Below are 19,298 nucleotides of genomic sequence, written 5' to 3'. Positions count from 1 at the left end.
TCAGAGATCTGCCTGCTTCTTTCTCCTGAGTGCTGGGATTAAAGGCGTGCGCCACCACTGCCCAGCTGGCACCATTTCTATTAAGAGCCTTGTCTGTTTAGTGCTGTGGATGGCTCCCAGATAAAACTACCTTTGTTTAGTCAGTGTCTCATTGTGTAGTTCTGGATGGCCTGGAATTTACAGACATCCACTTGTCTGCCTGAGAGCTGGGATTAAAGGCGTGTCCAAGATCTTTAAAAAAAAAAAAAAGATCAATTTCTTAGTGTTAGTATCGAACGATTCACAGGCGTTTTTTCGGGGGCCTGACCTACCCACTCCCTGCATTATTTGTGGCTTACTCCATTGGCTCTGAGTTGCCAGATTCTACTTTAAAGACAGCCATAGAAGGGCAGCTACTTTGTTGGGTTACTCTGTCTTGAGTACATATGGCATGTAAAGTATCTGAATTCTTAAAAAGACAGAATTTTACTGTGTATCCGAGGCTGGCCTGGAAGTATTGATCGTCCAGCCTCAGGGTCCTAAGTTTGGGGTTGCCAGGAATGCGAGACCATGCTCAGCTTGTACTGGAGTAGTATTTGAAGGTGTTGGCTATAATTTTATAAAAGGTGACTCCAGCATATGTGGTGACTTACGCTGTAGGTGGCCCTAGCATTTAAATGTGGAGACAGAGGGATCAAGGCCATCTTAACTGGAGGCTAATCTGGGCAATATAAGACCCTGTCCAAAACCTAACCAAACCAGCCAACCAAATAACAACAGCAACCCCCAAAACAATGTGTGTTTTATGTTTTAATGCATCCTGAAATCAAAGTGCCGCCTTTTCAAATACAGAGTCCGGTGGGGTTTACTTGCGGAGTTGTGTACAGGGCTCATCACAACAGGATTAGAAATAGACTTTACTTTAGGAAAGGAAGAGAAAAGGACACGTAATTTGAAATAAAAGGAAAACTGCTCTCCGTTGGGGGAGAGTTAACCAGCTGGAATCCCTTCCTGGTCACTGTGACCAGTGTGGCTTAGACTGAAGCGTCCGTCCGTCCGTCCGTCCCAGCAGGCTTTGCAGGGAGCAGGATGTTGCTGGTGCTGTCCCACGGGTTCAGCTCCAGCAGGGAGAGTCAGGCATTCAGTAGTTCTTACACCATCATAGACTGCGCTTTACTTAGAAAAAACAACTCATTAATCACAAGTGCACGTCTCATAGCCCGGGATTTGTTTTAGTTAGTGTTTTTAAATACACAGTGCCTGCCCATGATGGAGAAGGCTCCTGAGGGCCGGCTCCAGTCCCCAGGATCTTGCAGACAGGGGTGGAGCATGCTACTGGTCCCAGCCCTTGCCTTTTCAGGTAGCCCAGACAAAGGGGTAAAGTACATTTTTCTGCTTCAGGGTGTGCCTGAGCGGCTCAGTCAGACCCATGTCTTCTTTCCCATTTCCTGGTTGCTTTGCTGTTCTGTGGGACAATGATGATGTTACATGATCCAATTCTGTCATGGAGTACCCTGAAGCTGTGTCACAGTGAACACTCCCTCAGCCTGGGTCCCTTCAAGATCCTCTGGAGCCAAGGTGTTTGTTTCTTCCGTTCCATCCTTCCCTGCCAACTGGTACTGGGCACAGGCAAGGCAGTGCCAGCCAGGGAGCCAGCCCTTGTTACATTAATTTGTTCCTGTCACCTCAGCCCCTCCCAATTGATAGAGCTTGTTCCTTTTTGGCAGCTGTGAGATGTGTGATACTTTGGATGAACCCAGTTGAGATGATCTGATAGTTTGTTACAGAGCAGAGATCATCTGATGGAAGAGTAACAACTTTAAACAAACACTGAAGTCTTTCCCACAAATGGATATACACCAAGGGTGCTTTGTAATCAAACAAACAAACAAACCCCCCCCAACAAAAAAGCCTATCTACTTGTTAAAAATATAAAGAAGAAACAATAAGGAGTATTTTAATGAGGTTCAAGTCTTCATTCTTGAACATAATTTTTGTATTAGAATATGGAGTTGTCAGGTTATTTCTAAGGGAGGATGAGCATGGGAGCCGTGTCTGGGGGCTGGTTCCTTGCAAGCTGGACTCACAGGATGAAGGGGATTGGAAGGAGCTCCTGTGTGCTCCCAGTTCCATCACAGGGCAGAGGCGGGGGTGCTGACTAAGCTGAGAGCCATTGACAAGTGTTGGGTTGGAAGGGAGCAGCTGGTGGGTCTGAGCTCTTTGGCTGCTCGGGAAGTGACTCTCAGTGGGCAGTGGAAGGACGTAGATGGGCAGAGGGACCGTGCACAAAGTAGGAAGGGGTGGGGTGGCAGTGTAGGATTGGAGCAGGGAGGGGATTGGAAAGAAGGGACTCAGGTTTTAGCAAATGGGGTGGCTGAGAGGTAGGTCCCAGCACTAGAGGCCAGTGACCTGGCTCCTAACCTTGGCCTGGCTACCATCTAGCTATGGGGACTGGTAGGAAGGGCACACAGAGTCCTCACTTTGGCTGCTGTTGTTGCTGTGGTCGCTCGAACAGGAGCCTAGTGACAGTATGCTGTCTGCTGTCTAACGAGGGAATAAATTACCCCCTCCACAAAATAGGACTTGTCATGGTCCTTTGCTTCTGTTAGACTGTAGGCTGACAGTCTCTCAGGTGTTTTACGGGGACTTCTAAGTTGGCACCAAGTTAAAGCTAAATGACTTACAGTTTCTTCTAAAAGCCATTTGTTGTGGTGGAAGAGGTGGCACAGTGGTTAGTTAAGAGCACCACGGCTTTTGCCCATGTTGGGTAGTTCACAATCTAGTTAAGACCAGTGCCGGGAAATCTAGCACCTTCTTCTGGTCTCCATGAGCACTGCGCTCACATGTGCATACACACATAGACAAATGCATAATTTAGATCAAATATTTTCAAAGATTTATTTTACTGTTTTTAACACTGTATATGTATGTGGATGCATGCATATAATGTGGATTTGTTTTACTGTTTTTAACAATGTATATGCATGTGGATGCATGCATATAAAGTGCTGGTGCCTGCAGAGGTCAGGTTTAGGTTCCCCCTGAAGTTAGAGGTATAGGAAGTTGAGCTACCTCAAGCAGGTGTTGGTCCTGGTCGGATCCTCTAGGGGAGCAGTATGCACCACTGAGCCATCTCTCCTGTACTGAAAGGAAGTCTTTTGAAAGACACTTTAATAACTGCTAGGCTGTCAGGCAGGTAGCCGACAGGTGGAATAATAGATGCTGAGCTGGAGAAGGGAAACAGTGGTGCCAGGTCTGTATTTGATACAAAGTTGACTTCCTGATTTGGTTGGGCCTACACTGGAGTTAGAGAAGGTTGAGAGGAGACTCTGAATAATTTCTATTCAAGTCTGAGACACTGATAAAATGCAGCCACGGGCTGGGATGGGGGAAGAGCACTTGCTATATAAGCATGAGCAACCAGGTTTGAGTCCCCTGCGCCTATGCACATAGCACCATCATGAATGCTTTGTAACCACAGGAGGATCGCTGGGGCTTGCTGGCTGCCAGCCTAGCTTGGGGTTCAGTGAGTGTCCTCTGAGGCCAAGTTTAGGCTTTGGAAGTGCAGTTGGCCCTGCCTTGAGTATCCTGCTGGCTCACTGTCATCTGCTTGCTTAAACCCTTCTCTTAAGTTCTAATTGGATCTGGACGGTGGCTCATTCAGTGGGTGGTAAGCTGGTATTTGTGTGGTGATTTTTCTCCCTCCCTCTTTGGCATGGGGCCTGATCCACTCGCACTCAGATACTACAGGGAAGGCTGGTCAAGGCTAGAGTATGCAGGCTTGAGTGCTTAGTGTGGGGAGGCCCACCCAAGCTAGAGCTGTGGCCCTTTCGCATCCAGTGTTTGGATTCACCCCCACTCCAAATATTCTAGAACAAGAGACTGTCAAGGGCTAGCTTTAATGCTTCAGGATTGGGGCATAATTCTTAGGGGGGTTGCTTTTATGGAACAAGGTCAGAGTTAGTATTTTGTTTTAAAACGTATATGCATTTGTGTCTCCATGTGGGTATGTTCATTTGAATAAAGCCCATGGAGGCCAGAGGAGGGTGTTGGATCCCCATGAGCTGGAGTTACAGGCAGCTGTGAACCACTTGATGTGGGTACTGGAAGCTAAACTAGGGTCTTCTAGTATAGCAGTAAATGCTCTCAACCAGTGAGCCGTCTATCTGGCCAGCCCCTGACTTAGTATATTCGAAGGTGAGCCTGTTGGGAGCTGGATGCAGCCTTGGGGCTTAATCCCTGGCACATAACCAGGTGTGCTGATGCATAGCAGTGCTCAGGAGGTACAGGAAGGAGGACCAGACATTGAGAGTTATCCTTGGCTACATAGAGAATTGGAGCCAGCCTGGGTCAGACTCCAGCTCTGAAGAAGAAAGGTAGATGCTGGGAAGAGGACACTCACTGATTTGGGGCCGTGTAATAGCAGAAGAGATCTGTCTGTCATGAAAGCTTCTGTTGTTTCCAAGCAGGAAGTGTGCTATTCACTCTCATTTAGTTTCCTCCTTTCCATCACCTTAGGAGGTGGCTTGGTTTCCTGTCCCCATTTTGGAGACATGCAGGGCAGTGGAGTCAGTGGCCCAGTTCTAACCCACACCCCTGGCCTTGGGCAAATCGGGAGGTTCGTCTTTCAGCTCAGACAATCGCTACCTCATCGGAGTGTTGCAAGGCTCCAGTGAAGAAACTCAACACTCCTCGGATGCTCAGCTCGCAGCAGGGGCTGGCCTTGCCAAGGGTGTACTTGAATGTTTCTGTGAAAGTGGACTCAAGCTAAGGGTGGCACGGAGCCCTTGGCTTCTTACTTTACAAACTGGAACTGGAGGAGAGGTTGTGTCCAAGTTAAAAGTGTGTGTGTGTGTGTGTGTGTGTGTGTGTGTGTGTGTGTGTGTGACACATGGCCCAGATGGACCTTGTACCTTGGCTCTTCTTTCCTTCCCCTGGTAGATGCTGGGATTAGAAGCATGTACCACCATGCTTGGCTGTGTCTGTGGTGCTGGGTATGGAACTTGGGCATCTGCACTAAACCCTTACAGTCAGTCATTAGGCTTGGGGATCTCTGACCTGCCCTGGAAGGGATAGGTCCAACAGTGATGTGTGGACCAGGATGTGTCTGTCCCTTCCTGGATGAGAAGAGAAGGAGGAGGGAGAACATCTGTCCTCTCCACATTGTGCTACCTTTGCCGATGTAATATTTATTTATCTTTTGTTGCCGTTTACAGCATGGCTGACTTACTAAAAATAGAGTAAACTTTACCTTATTAGTTATTGCGAGGCTTTTTTGAAATGTTACTCAATAATTGCAGTTCCATTACACAAGTTCAGGGCTGGGAAAAAACATATCCAGAGAGAAAGGTATGGTGACACATGCCTGCAATTATAGAGCTTGGGAGGGGGAGCACGTGGATCAGGAGTTTTAAGATTGTCTTTGGCTACATAACAAGTTGAAGACCAGCCTGGGCTACACTAAAACCTCTATTAGAAAAACAAAATGCAGTTTCACTGACTTCTCAGACTTGGAGAACTCTCTGTGGTTCAATCAGCCCTGCTGCACGGCGACTCTGTCCATTTCCTTGCATCTTGTCACCATCTCTTCTTCTTGGGAGAACTTTATTTTATTTCCATTTAGTCTACAATGCAGGTTGTCACTTTGAGACCGAGCATCCTGTACTTCTGCTTAGTCAGTCTGTGAACTTGAGAACAAGGTCCAGGGAAGTTCTCTGAGCTGAATACTTCCTGGATTCTAGAGCTGTTTTGAATGGGACCCAACTATCCAAGAGCCCCGAGAGAAGGGACATGAAATTTTAACTCTAGGACTGAGTTTGCCTGTGTGTAGGGTACAGGTAAGGCTACTAATGTTTCCAGAATTCTAATGACTTAAGCCAGGCCTGATGACACACACCTGCAGTTCTTGACTTGGAAGGCTAAGGCAGGATTGTGAGTTTCATACCAGCCTGGCCACATAGCAAGACCCTGACCAAAAAAAGAAAACAAACAAATAAACAAACCAAAGCAAACCAAGCAACAACAAAAACCAAACCAAAAAATCCCAATCAAATGAAAATTAAAAGCCACGAAAAGCAGGCCATTCGTTGCTAACAGCATGGAGAGTGTCCCAGGTGGTACAGTGAGGGCACAGTGGCCCCAGGTAGGGACCTTGTCTGCCAACAACCCTCATTCCCATGAGCCCTTGGGCTTTGTCTGAGCGGTGGTGCCCAGGAGTCTAGCCTCCTCTTGGCCATGGTGCTATGGTTTGGTCTGTCAGCTGTATGGGTGAGGTGTGAGTAGACATGTTAAGTGGTCCCCGCCTGCCACAGGCACTGTGAGGAGACGTCTTGGGCAGGGGCACCAGGAAGTTCTCCTGGCGGCCAGAGTCCAAGCCTTTCCTGGGCTGCTGTTTACAGGGGTTCAGCTTTGTTCCCAGAGTGTGTGTGTGTGTGTGTGTGTGTGTGAGAGAGAGAGTCTGGGAATATTTCTAGGTGTGGAGCGAGGAGGCTTAAGAACGGCCAGAAACTTCTTTCTCTCTTCCCTGCAAGGTCTCTGCTGAAATCTGTCTACAGTCACAGCTACAGAAAAAGACACTCCTTGGAGCAGGATAGATTAATAATTTTAAAAGAACATGTACTGTTTTTATTTTAATTTGGTAACCGTATGTCCCAGAATTAGCTTTTAGCTTAGTATTTTAAATGTATTAATCTCGTAGTACTAGCACGCCTTTAAATCACAGCACTCAGGAGGCAGAGGCAGGGGGATCTCTGTGAGTTTGCGGCCAGTCTGTTCTACAGTTGGAGTTCCAGACCAGTCAGGGCTACATAGTGAGAGTCTGTCTCAAAAAACAAAGCAAGAAAACCGAAACATTCATCACAGCAGGTTTGACCCTTATCATTTCCCAGTTTGTCCCCTAAGTGGCACATCTCCCCTCTCTCCTGACTCAGCTGTGGCACCACTGAGACCCCGCTACAGGATAGTCCCCGCTCCTAGGAAAAGCCCTGTAAAGACTGTTCCCTTCAGCTCGTTGTCCCCTTTGCTGAAAGATTTCCGTGTCTTTGGTCCCTTCCATCACTAGTTAGGAGCCAATGTGTTTGGCTGTGAGCCTCAGCCTGCCTTCCTTAGCCTCCGTGCATCGCTTTGTGTTTGAAAGTGTCATGTCTCTTCTCGCCACACTACCGTGTGGGCTCTGAGCAGGGTGGCTGGCAAGGGTGGTGCAAGTCTTGAACCTAAATTTAGATTCCTTCAGAGGCTTCGGAAGCCCTTCCTCAGACCCACAGGCTTGCATGCTGCTGCGCATCCCTGCCCTCGGGAGTGAGAGTGAAGGCGGGGCTGGAAGGGCTGCCTCTGTGGGAGGGAGGGCTGGGAGATGGCTTGGAGGGCAGAGGCACTTGCTGTCTTGAGTTCCAGAACTCACATGGTGTCAGGAGAGAACTGATTCCCCAGGTTGCCCTCTAAGTCCACATGCATGCTGTGGCACCATACACATCCCCATATAAAAACAACATGGGGGAGAAAAGATAGGAGGGGCTGAGTACTGATCCAGCATAATAAACACACACACACACACACACACACACACACATTCGTGCACACGCACACACAAGGAGAGATTTGGGTTTGGTGGCAGTGTGTCCACAAGTACTCCGTGTGTGGGGGTATGTGTGGTTTTCTTCTTTTGGGTTCACTGTCTTCTGTTGGACTGATGCCTCCACCCTGATTGATCTGTTTGACTTCGGTAGCTTCTCAGTGAGTTTTGACATAGGGGATGAAAGTCCCTTTTCTTCTTATTTCTTTTCTTTTTTCTTTTTTTGGTTTTTGGTTTTTGAAGACAGGATTTTTCTGTGTAGTCCTGGCTGTCCTGGAACTCACTCTGTAGACCAGGCTGGCCTCGAACTCAGAAACCCGCCTGCCTCTGCCTCCCAAGTTCGCTTCAGTTTGGAGCCCCTGTGATCCCATATGGATTTTACCAGGAGTTTCTGTTTCTGTTTTAAGAGGCAACTGGAGCTTAGGAAGAGGTGGTTTGCGTCGCCAGGCTGATGCAGAGTCTATTGCCATTTTTCCGTTACTGACTTGGACTGTTAATGACCATGGGCTATCTTTCTGTTCTGTTGTCTTTTTAGTTCTGCACAGCAGTGTGCTACAGGTTTTACAGTGCAGTGTGAGTCTATGTATTTTTCTCTCCTGTGTTACTGTAGTTGTCCTTCTCCTTAGTTTCATTATGGACTGCCATTGCTGTGTGTAGCATTTGAATTTAGTGTATTATTATTCTGCAGTTTCACGGAGCTCATTCCCTGGTTGGCTCTGATTTTTGTGTGTGGGTATTGTGTTTGCGTACGTATGTTTCTGTGTATGAGCAGTAGTGTGTATGGGTCCCCAAGGATTTTCTGTGTGTGGCGTTGTCATTCCTGTGTGAAGATTTTTCTGATCTGAATGCCTATTGTTTGACAAGAGCAGACAGTCTAGTCTTATTACTAGGGGGAGGAGGTAATCCTTAATGATGTAATGTCAGCTGTGCGTTCCAGAGATGCCCTTCCTGTAAGTGAGGGTGTCCCATCAGGAGAAGCTGTTGGAATTTGTCAAATGCCCTTTCTGTTTTACTTTGGTTATACCATGGTTTTTAGCCTGCCCCCTTATTCTAATACAGTGCATTATACCCCTTGCCTTCTGTATACTGAATGACATTCTTCTTCCTGGAACGAATCCTGGGAGGTGGTGCCTAGCGCCTTCCATGCACTGCTGTCTTCAGCTGGCTAGTGTTGTGCAGGAGTGTCTGCATCTGTGCTCATGAGGATGCTGGCAGATGCTGGCACTGACAGCTGTACCTGCCCTTCACTGCATGTCTGCTGTGTCCCAAGCATGTGACTAATTCTCCTTCCTTCCTTCCTTCCTTCCTTCCTTCCTTCCTTCCTTCCTTCCTTCCTCTGGAGAATTTCTCATTTGCCTCGTAGTGTGTGTGTGTGTGTGTGTGTGTGTGTGTGTGTGCCTTGGCACTCAGAGGATAGTCCTAGGTAGATAGATAGACTTTGCCTTCGACCATGTGTGAGACCGGGTCTCATCACTACCGTGTCTGTGGACTGGCTGTCTGTCTGTCTGGCTGCAGATGCTCTGGTCATCCTCCCATCCCCAGTAGGATGTCTGGGGTTACGGAGGATGCGATAGTGGCCAGCTTTCTAGGGATCTGAGCTCAAGTCCTCATGTTTGCACAAAGCACCGCCTCCCCAGCCCCTCGCCTCGGATTTTCCCTTGAATTAAATGCTTTGCTGATTTGCCACGTGCAGACACTCTAGATCTCCTGCGGGCCAAGGAGAAAGTCAATGCCTTCACGAGTGCACACGCTCCGCGTCACCTTCTGCAGGCTGAGGAGCTGCCTGTGATTTCAGACAGGCGGCCACTGCAGATACTCAGTGATTTCAGTGGCTTCAAATGGATTGAAATTGTGTGTAGCCTAACTAGTCACTTGGAGCATGTCCTGTCCACTCTTAACAAGGATGTGGCCTCTTGTTGCTGGGTAGTCTGTAGCTGTTAGATCTACTTGGATTATGATCTTGTGTAAGTCTTCTGTTTCCTTGGTGACCCGTGTGGGGTTTCTATCCATTACTCCAATGAGTTGACATCTCCAGCAGCCACTGGAGGGCTGTGTGTTCTCCCGCAGCTCTGTCAGTCTGTCCTGCAAGTGTCTGACTTTGTAGTGAGTGTACGTGTGTTTGTAATTGTTCTGTCTTCTTGAAGATGGACCTGCTTGCCTTTACATAAGAGTCTGGTTGTCCCCTGCGACAATTTTTTGGCTTCAGGTATCTTTGAGCTGGCATTAATACAGCTGTCTCATTTGTTGGAAGTCACATTTTGTGTAGATGAGCTCTTTCTAATATTTCACCTTCAACCTGTTTGTATGTTTGGATTGAAGAGGGATCTCTGGTAAACTAGACAGCACTGTTATAGATCATGTGTTGTAATCTGTCCTGGCAATCTCTACCTTTAATTGAAGAGTTTAACTTAATTGTGTTCATGTGATTGCCTTATTTTTGGAGGGAGGGTTTTGCTGAAGAGATTTCTTAGTGCTTAAGACCCCTCCCTCTTTTTGTTGAGGACTTAGGTTTGTTTCCAGCGCCCACATAAAGGGCTCACAACTACCCATACCTGCAGTTCCAGGGGATGAGGTGCCCCCTCTGGCCCTCAAGGGCCCTTGTGTGCACATGGCACACATAAACTCATAGAGACTCACATACACACATCAATTTAAAAATCCTTGTACAAGAACTCACCATGTAGCTTAGACTGGTCTCTAAACTCATATTTCTCCCATCTCTGCTATGCCATGACAGCTGTCACAGGTGCGTGCACGGTGGCCAGCTTGAGTCTGCCTTCGGTTTTATGTCTTACATTTTCTCATCATTCTGTCCTCCATTGTTGCTCTGATTATATTAAATAGATATTTTTCTACTATAGCATTTTGATTCATTTTTATTTATTTTATTGTGCGCGTTAAACTTTTTTTTTTTTTTTTTTTTTTTTTTTTTTGGTTTTTTTGAGACAGGTTTCTCTGTGTAGCCCTGGCTGTCCTGGAACTCACTCTGTAGACCAGGCTGGCCTCGAACTCAGAAATCCGCCTGTCTCTGCCTCTGCCTCCCAAGTGCTGGGATTAAAGGCGTGCGGCACCACGCCCGGCTAAACTATTTTCTTAGTGTATATTTTGTGGACCACAATTAAAATCTTAATTGTAACTGTCTAGTTTGACTTAATGCCAGTGTATTTGGTGAGGTATTGGGAAAGATGCTCCCATTTTTCTCATTATTGTCACAAATACATATCCTTACATTATGTGCTCATCACCATAGGTGAGTAGTTTGTTGTGAAATCATATTTTAAACAAAGAGATTACAGGCTAAAACTATAGTCCTGGGCTTTTGACTTGACCTCTGTATTTTCCTTTATTTATTTTATTTTATTGAGATAGCTCCTCACTATTTAGACTTGGCTGGTCGAGAACTTGCTCTGTAGACCAGGCTGGCCTTGAACTTATGGAGACCTACCTGTCTGCCTTCTGTCTTTGTCCTAATGGTGTTGCCCATGTGGAGTGCTTCATCCAGCTCTGTCACTCACTGTTTGCCTATCATCTCCTCCTCCTCTTCTTCTTCCTCCTCCTCCTCTTCTATTTTTATTTTTATGACCACATACAATGCTGTGGATGGGCCAGCGTTTTCTCACCCCATCCTTTACTGTTGGAGCACTCAGTCTTCAGAGACTCACTAGGTAGCACTTGGTGTCTGTGGACTGCACTCCCAAAGCAAGACTGCACACATGGGCTGGAGGGATGCTGGCCAGTAAAGGTTAAGGCTCATGACCAAAGGCCACACACTCTGAGAACTATCCTAGAGAGTTGGATTCCTGTGTGGCATGTATGGTTGTATGTTTAACCCAGTCTACTTGTTCACTGTCTTTTGTAGACCTTGATTTTGCTAGTCTGGCAGGTGAGAAATGGCACCTCCGTGGAGGCTTGCTTGTTCTGCATCTGTTGTGTGAGGTTGAGCATCCTAACGGAGTTGGGGGCCAGTCAGAGTTATTTTCTGTGTGCTGTTTGTTGATATTATCTCTCCCAGAGAAGAGTGGGGCTGCTAATTTGCTGCACTAGGTTTCTGGGTTAATTTGAAAAGAATATGATAATGTTAAATTTTTCCCACCACAGTTCAGATTTCCCTGAATGCTCAATTCTTCATGTATGAAGCTTAATTTCTACTGATGTTACCGCTCATGCTCAGAGCTGGGGATCTCATCTTTTTATTGCATGTTCCTTTACACAAAACCTTCCACCCACTCACCTTGGAACTGAGACTGTGTGTGTGTCCACCATTCTTATAGCATCCCTTAGGACAGTGCTTCTGCTGGTTCTTGAAGCAATCACAGTGTTTAACACTAAGATGTTGAAGGAACTTGTTTTAGATACTTCCTCATGTCCTGTTGAGAGACCTTGGGACCCGTGAACGTTGTCAGCAGTGGTAGGGATACTGGTGGCTCCGGGGCTGTCCTTGCCTGCTTCCATCTTTGATGGAAATATTTCTTGCTTCCTGTGAAGCCTAGTGTAGGTTTTAAGTTGAAATATGTATTCCTTATCATGTTGAGAACGATCTTCTGTCTTCTTTATCAGGTTTTTAAAGATGGTGAAGGGATGTGAGATTTTAACACATGCTATATCGTGTCTGTGGTGATTCCAGCCATCTAGGGTGGTTGGCTGGAGGACAGCCTGGAGCACTGCCTACAGGGTGTCTTGGAGGAGTGTGGAAGGCTGGGTAAGAGTGAGGAGAGAAGGTGGAGGGAGGCTGGAGCCACCATCTGCTGCTGCTGTGGTAAGACTGACAGAAACAGAAAAACAGGAAGGAGCTTTCTCTCCTCTGCGTGCCAGGCAGTCTTCATTGCTCTAACAGAGATCTGAGAAGAAGCTTAGGGGATGAAGGACTCTTGGTTTACAGTTCTAGAAGGTTCTGTTCATCAAGGCAGGAAGTAGAGATGAACAACACCAGGAAGAGGCCTGGATAAGACCTAGCTAGCCCCTAGGACACATCTCCAGGGCCCACGTCCTCAAGCCAGGTGCCTCCTTCATAGCATCACCTCCCAATAGCCGGATTCCAATGTTGAATCCATTAGTGGCTTGGCCATTGGTTCCCTCGTGATGTGGAAAGAAAAGCCCTTGCACACACACTGTGTTTTACCGATCTTCTGGGCACTATTTATTGAACAAAAGTTCACTGTCTGAGTGGGTGTATGCATGCCATAGCATACCCGTGGTCAGAAGACAACTCTTGGGCATTGTTCCTCCCCATCCCCCCTCCCACCTCCCCTCCTGACCCCTGCACCCTGTGGGATTCATTCAGATCTGTGTACAAGCCACCTCGACAGCCCTCCTAGACACTTCTCAGTCCAGTGACAGTCAAAATTAACCATCATACTTAAATTGAGACTTCCCTTTACAGGAGCCAGCCATCTGGGTTTTGGTAGACACGCAAGAGTGGAGTATAGCAGGGTAGGTTTGGAGAAGAGAGCAAAGGAGCAAGGAACAGTGGAGAGACAGTGCCTTGTCTTTCACATGCTATTCCCTGCTGTCCAGAATGCTCTGTGTGGGCGAATGTACTGCATCCTAGTGTGTCAGGTTAAGCTGATGTCTCCAAATGACAGGGGCTGCTGGAATAAAGTGTGCACATTATGTTAGGGGGACAGCTGGGTCTCTAGTGACTAGATGGGAAAGATGGCTTTGCAGAGCCCTGTGTGTGCGCGCTGGGCAGTGCTGCTGAGCTGCATCCTTTTGCAGTGAGCAGGGAGTGAGCTGGTTCCTGCTTTACCTTGTTGGAAGAATGACTCCGATCAAGTCTTTGCCATATACTAGCTGACCTTTGTCTGTACCCTCAGGGCACCGTGCACAATCATGTGCTTAACAGGGGTGAATCACCCACATCATGGTGGCACCTGTGGCACAGGGGAAATCATTTCTTGGAAAAGGGGAAATTTTTCTGTTCTTTCTGATGGACATCTTTTAGGGTAGCCACAGTTTCTGTTTGTGCCTAGAACAGTTCTATATCCAACCTGTTGTCCTGTGTCATTATCATATGACCCTTTTCCAAGAAGTGCCCTGGTTAGTTGGATGAGTGACTTTACATAAAACCTACCGCTTTTCCTGTACACTGTGGTCACCGTGTGAGGCAGGCATGCAAAGAGAGGTGGGCCCTCTGGAACCAAGTGAACGCCCTTGCTGTGTGCTCACTGAGATTGTTCCCAGCTTTCAGTGCTCACTGTTGAATACAGGAGCGGTTCTTTGGGTTGGAGGTGTAACTCAGAGGCGCGTTCTTGCCTACATGTGTGAGGCCCTGGCTTATATACGGCTGAAGGAACAACCCTTTCAGATGAGTGAGCCTGTCAGGCTTTCCAAGTCACAGGTCTCGAGTGCAAGGGCTTAGCAGGGAATGCCTGCTTGTGGGCCCCTTGCTTGGGCTCCGCAGTGGCACTGGCCCTGTGCCCCAGAAGAGTGGCAGGCCATGGCCTTCTTACATTTGTCTTGTTTTGCTCTCTTGACAGTTGTTCATAGTTTTTTCTCAAACCCTGAGTTTGGAAACATCTGTGGGCAGTGAGTTTTAAGGATTCTTGCACAAGCTCAAGCACTCTTGTTTCCATCCTTTTGGGAGGCCTGTCACACATTCTCTGGGACAGCTGTGTGTCCATGCAATTAAGTTTGCTGGTGAAATGAGCAGAAACAGTTTTTAACAGCTTTGTGGTTCCTAAGACCCAAGAGGTAGGAAAGGCTGCCTCTTTAGTCACCGGCGGCTTGAGCTGACTTCAGCAAGCCTAGGGGAAGCCCAGTTTCCTGATTCCCCAATAAGGTTGGAAGCCCTTGGCCACTGGGAGCTGCTGGGGATTGACATTCACCTTCTCTGTGTTCAAGGGAAGTTGTCCTCTTTAGAGAGGATGTGAGACCAGGGGCTTTCCATGGAGAGCTCATGTGTCTGGGTCATGAGGAACCATTTCAAGTTCAGATCCTAGATTTCCACTGTCAAACTTTAGTTTTCCTCAAACAATATACTGACCTTTGTGACTGTGTGTGTGTGTGTGTGTGTGTGTGTGTGTGTGTGTGTGTTAGGCTGTCATGTCTAGTTATGTGATCTTTCTCTTGGGCTGTAGCAGTGTGGGCCACTAGTCATGTTTGTTTGATCTTGTTCCTTCTGGTGACACAGGGATAATACACTATGATTAAACACTTACTGTGGGCTGGTAATTAAAGCACTGTTAGGGTTTCTTTTACCTTGCCACATTTATTTGTGGGCTGGCTAGTGTTTTGTCAACTTAGTACAAACTAGAGTGATCTGGGAAGAGGAAACTAAGTAAGAAAATGATTCCATCAGATTGGCCTGTGGGCAAGCCTCTGGTACATTTTCTTGATTGATGACAGATGTGAGGGTCCAGTCCCGTGATAGATGGATAGGTGGTCCTGGGGCAGATAAGAAAGCAGGCTGAGTAAGCCGTGGGGAGCAAGCCGGTAAGTAGCATTGCTTTATGGCCTCTGTGTCAGCTCCTGCCTCCAGCTCCTGCCTCTGGGTTCCTACTCCAACTTTTCCAGTGTTGGATTGTGAAGAGAGAGGTTTAAATGGAAATTAACCCTTTCCTGCCTGTTTGCTTTTGGCCATAGTGTTTATCACCACATCGAAAACCCTAACTGGGACACTTGAGAAAGTTCACGATTTATCTTCAGTGCAGGAGCCTTGGGTATCGGTGCAGTGGTGGGTGACAACTAGAAAGGGCTTCCTAATGTTGACAACCTGGAGTCACCTGAGCAAGGCCGCCTAGTAGGGAAGGAAGGCAGAAGGATCAGGAAGTCACTGATAATCTCTGGTCCCCACCCCCACCTTCCACCCTTCAAGGTTCAGCTCAGGTTAGCCTTGAGCTTCCTGTGTGCAAAGATTGTAGGTGTGTACCACTACACCAGGCAAGGCCTTCCCACCTCCTTAAATACAGGGTATTGTGTAGCCCAGGCTAGCTTCTAACTCCCTATGTAGCGGAGGATGACCTTGGATCTGGTTCTCTGTCTCTACCTCCTGAATGCTGGAGTCACATGCACGGGCCACCCCTTCTAGTTTATATGGTGCTGGAGATGAACCCAGGGCTTTATGGGTGCTGGGCAAGCAGTCTGCCAACTGAGCTACATTCTCAGCCCAAGTCCTTAGAGTTCTTACAGTGAGAGCGGGCCACCTGTCTGCCCGGAGCCTGTTTACCCCCATCGCCACTGTAGTGGCAGCCAGAGTTTATAGGCTGTTTTCCTGTGGTTCTTGTGACCTTGTGTTCCCAGTGTTTACCAAATACTTAAAATACTTTCCCCAAATTTCACACACTGCACATTCAGACCATAAAAGGACCCATTGAGATAAATGTTAAAGTTCCACAAATCACACACTGTGTCTTAATGGTAGGTTTTAAAGTCAGACATACAGAGGCCTTGGAGCAGTTTAGTGATGGGTAGAACGCTTGTAAATTTTGGATTCTTGGGGATCACATCTTGATAGAGAAGCTCAGACCCCCGATGCCTCTCTAACTTCAGTAGTGAATTGACAGCTACTTCATCCAGTGTTCCCTTTACAAAGGAGGAGACTTTGATTAGAAGGCTCTGCTTTCTAGCATGTTATGTTCAGGGAAGTGGCAGATAACACTCCAGGAGGTAGAGATAACAAGGGTGTGGAGTGGGGGCTGGGAGGCTTGCACATCAGGGAAAGAGGGGAGCAAAGGCTCAGAGCTGGGAAGCGGTTGGCATTGGCATGCTGAGGGAAAGGAGGTCATTTGGACTGAGTCTGCATGGCCCTGTAAGAGAAGCTACAGTGGAAATAGGATGGGGTCTGTGGGAACCCAACTGCGTGGTGAATGCCCGTTTGCCATCTAGGTCCCATCTGTGAAACATAGTGAAAGCCCAGAATAGGTGATTAGAGCTTAGGTATCTGTGTTTACAAGACAGATGTGAAGAGCTGCATCCCGGTGGTTATGAACACGGCATAAAGCGCAATTGTTTGATTTCAGATTCTTGGTAGCAGGGGCACTTGCCTAGAATCCCCCAGTGAGGGGCTGGGGCGTGGCTCAGTGGTAGAGCCCCTGCCTAGTATAGAGATTACATCTTTAGCACTGCAAAAATAAACAAATAATAAACAAATTTAGACTCCTTAGCACTGCCGTCTTGGGTAGATTACTTATGTCCGTAGTGCCTCTGTTCTTCCAACCCCTCGTGTTAATGTGGGGATAATAATAGTTACCTGTTTCAGGTTAATTGCTAGAATTAGATGGTTCAGATAGAAAGTACATCCGACAATGGATGGCATATAGCAGAGAAATACACAGGCTTTAGTAGTGTAGTCATGGCTTAATGCAGTATGCATATTAGTTCATGGCTTTTATCCACATATGGGTATAGTATGCATTTGTTTTCTCTCTCTTTGGAGAGAAACTGGACTTTGTGTAGCTTGTGCATTCTCTGCACTTTCCATAGTGAAATTATGGCCCCCAAGCTTGTCCCATGTGTAGAGTGGCAGCAGAGCTGCTGTCCTTGGGGAAGGAATATGGCTGTTGCTTGTCAAGGCAGGTATCCCTGGGCCATAGAAGACTGTCAGGGTTGGCTTCATATATATGCATGTCCATGTGCATGTGTGCACACTTTTTTTTGTTTTGTTTTGTTTTTTGTTTGTTTTTTCTTTTCTTTCTTTCTTTTTTTTTTTTTTTTTTTTTTGAGACAGGGTTTCTCTGTATAGCCCTGGCTGTCCTGGAACTCACTCTGTAGACCAGGCTGGCCTTGAACTCAGAAATCCACCTGCCTCTGCCTCCCGAGTGCTGGGATTAAAGCTGTGTGCCACCACTGCCCGGCTGGAGCTACTGAATTCTTGTTTATCCTTGCCTGTCTGTGAGGTGTTCTGCTTACAGGCAGCAATCTGGCTTTGGCTAATGGCCTCTAGAACAGTTGAAAGTTAGATACCAGAATTTGAGGACAGGAAAAGACCCTGACAAGCCTGGATGTCCAGGAAGCACAGTTGTGGGTCTGAGCAAGTGGCCTGGGCTGCGGCCTTTGCTGCCATCATTGGAGTTTCCCCTGTAGAGCATTGCTTTCTCTCTCGTCGTTGCCCCATGGCATACTGTTGGACTAGTTCAGGAACAGTTGAAATGCCTCAGGAGAGATCTGAGTTGACAGTAGAATAGCCCTGGCTGGAGTTCCACTGCCTTCTAGAAGAATAATCTAGTGATGTGTGAACTGCTGGTCATGTGCTTTAGTGAGTGTGAATGGTGGGTGTAAAACGACATAGTTATGTAATAAAATGGTGTGGAGCAGTGGCCCGGGGCCTGTTGTCCAGTCATGACGGGGCACAGCGGCACTGCTAAGTGGACAGGGAAGGCTGCAACTAGAGGGTTGGGCTCCAAGGTCAGATGCCTGCTCACTTCCCTTATTTGGACAAAGACAAAAAAAGAGCAGTCTCTAGGTGAACTCAAACTGATTCACCCGTTAGTAATGTAAAAAGAGAGTTTTCCAATATTTTCCTCAAGATGAAAATATCTTAGAGATATCCCATAGGGAATTTCCCGCCCTCCTTCCCTCCCCTTTTTCTTGACACAGGATCCTTTCTGTGTTGTTAAGGTTGGCCTCAAACACAGAGATCTTCCTGCCTCTGCCTCCTGAGTGCTGGGGTTCAAGACGTGTTTTCTTATTTTAAAAAATTGTATTAATTTTAAAATTTACATATGAATATGTGTGTGCATGCACATAGGGTACATGTGTGTGCCATGGCATGTGCTTCTGTCCTGTGGAGGTCACAGGACAACTTGCCAAGTCTGTTTTCTCCCTCTAACCATGTGGGTCCTGGGAATTGAAGTCGGGTCTCCAGCCTTGATAGCAAGTGCCTTAGCACCTGAGCTGTTTTGCCTGCTCGAGGAATTTCTTTTATATGTAACAAGAAATCTTATGGAGGTGGGGTGCAGGGAAAGAGAGAAAGAAAGAGAGAGAGAGAGAGAGAGAGAGAGAGAGAGAGAGAGAGAGAGAGAGAGAGAGAAAGAAAGAAAGAAAGAAATCTATCTTTTGAGCCAAGTGTGATGGCTCATACCTATAATCTCAGCACTTGTCAGTTTGAGGATAGCCTGGGCTACATACATAGCGAGACCCTGACTCGAAGGAAAAAAACCTAAATCCCATCTCCAATCGTCCTCCCCATTAGTAGATATTTCATCTTTGAGCTTGTATGTCATCCAGTGCTTTATCAGAGACTTCGAGAGCAGTTACCATCAAGTTAGGTAGTGTCCTCGAAAGTATAGAGAAGCACAGATGAGATAGCCCTCGCCTTAAATGGAAGGTCTGTGCATAGCTTTGGGATCAGATTGTCTGCAAAGTCTGGCTATGAAAAGAATGCGGTTTCTATACACATATTTAAGGTACCCTGAGTCATGACACATATTTAAGGTACCCTGAGTCATGGGTTGGAATTGGTGCCTGATGTAATATCTACCTGTGAAGATTTCTGCTTTGTCATGTCCTAACACGAGGGCTATGCATTTACTGCAGTAAGTCATCGCAAACGCATCCAGCTACTACAATGGCACACATTGTAGTACTCTTCTGTGTCTTTATAGCCTTTGAGAAAGTAATGTATTACAGTGAAATTAGCATTTGATTTCACAGTAATCTTAGGAAAGGGGCCCACAAATGCACACGTGGTATATTTTTCTGTGGCTGCTGTGTACAGAGGAGACTGGAGCAAGAACTCTGTTCGCTGGCTCTTAATTGTTACCACTCAAATCTAAAATCACACGGATGCTCTGCAGATGTGACCTGGGGCCAG

The 19,298-nt window shown here is 47.0% G+C and overlaps 1 protein-coding gene across 5 annotated transcripts in view; it reads left to right on the top strand.

Moving 5' to 3' along the window:
* Positions 1-19,298, top strand: part of Smurf1 (SMAD specific E3 ubiquitin protein ligase 1) — an 89,405-nt gene that overhangs the window by 16,065 nt on the left and 54,042 nt on the right. The window lies entirely within an intron of this gene.

Source organism: Mus musculus, chromosome 5, assembly GCF_000001635.26.
Source record: "Mus musculus strain C57BL/6J chromosome 5, GRCm38.p6 C57BL/6J".
Lineage (NCBI taxonomy): Eukaryota > Metazoa > Chordata > Mammalia > Rodentia > Muridae > Mus > Mus musculus.
The sequence above is the reverse complement of the archived record's forward strand: the minus strand, read 5'-3'. Positions and strand labels throughout refer to the sequence as shown.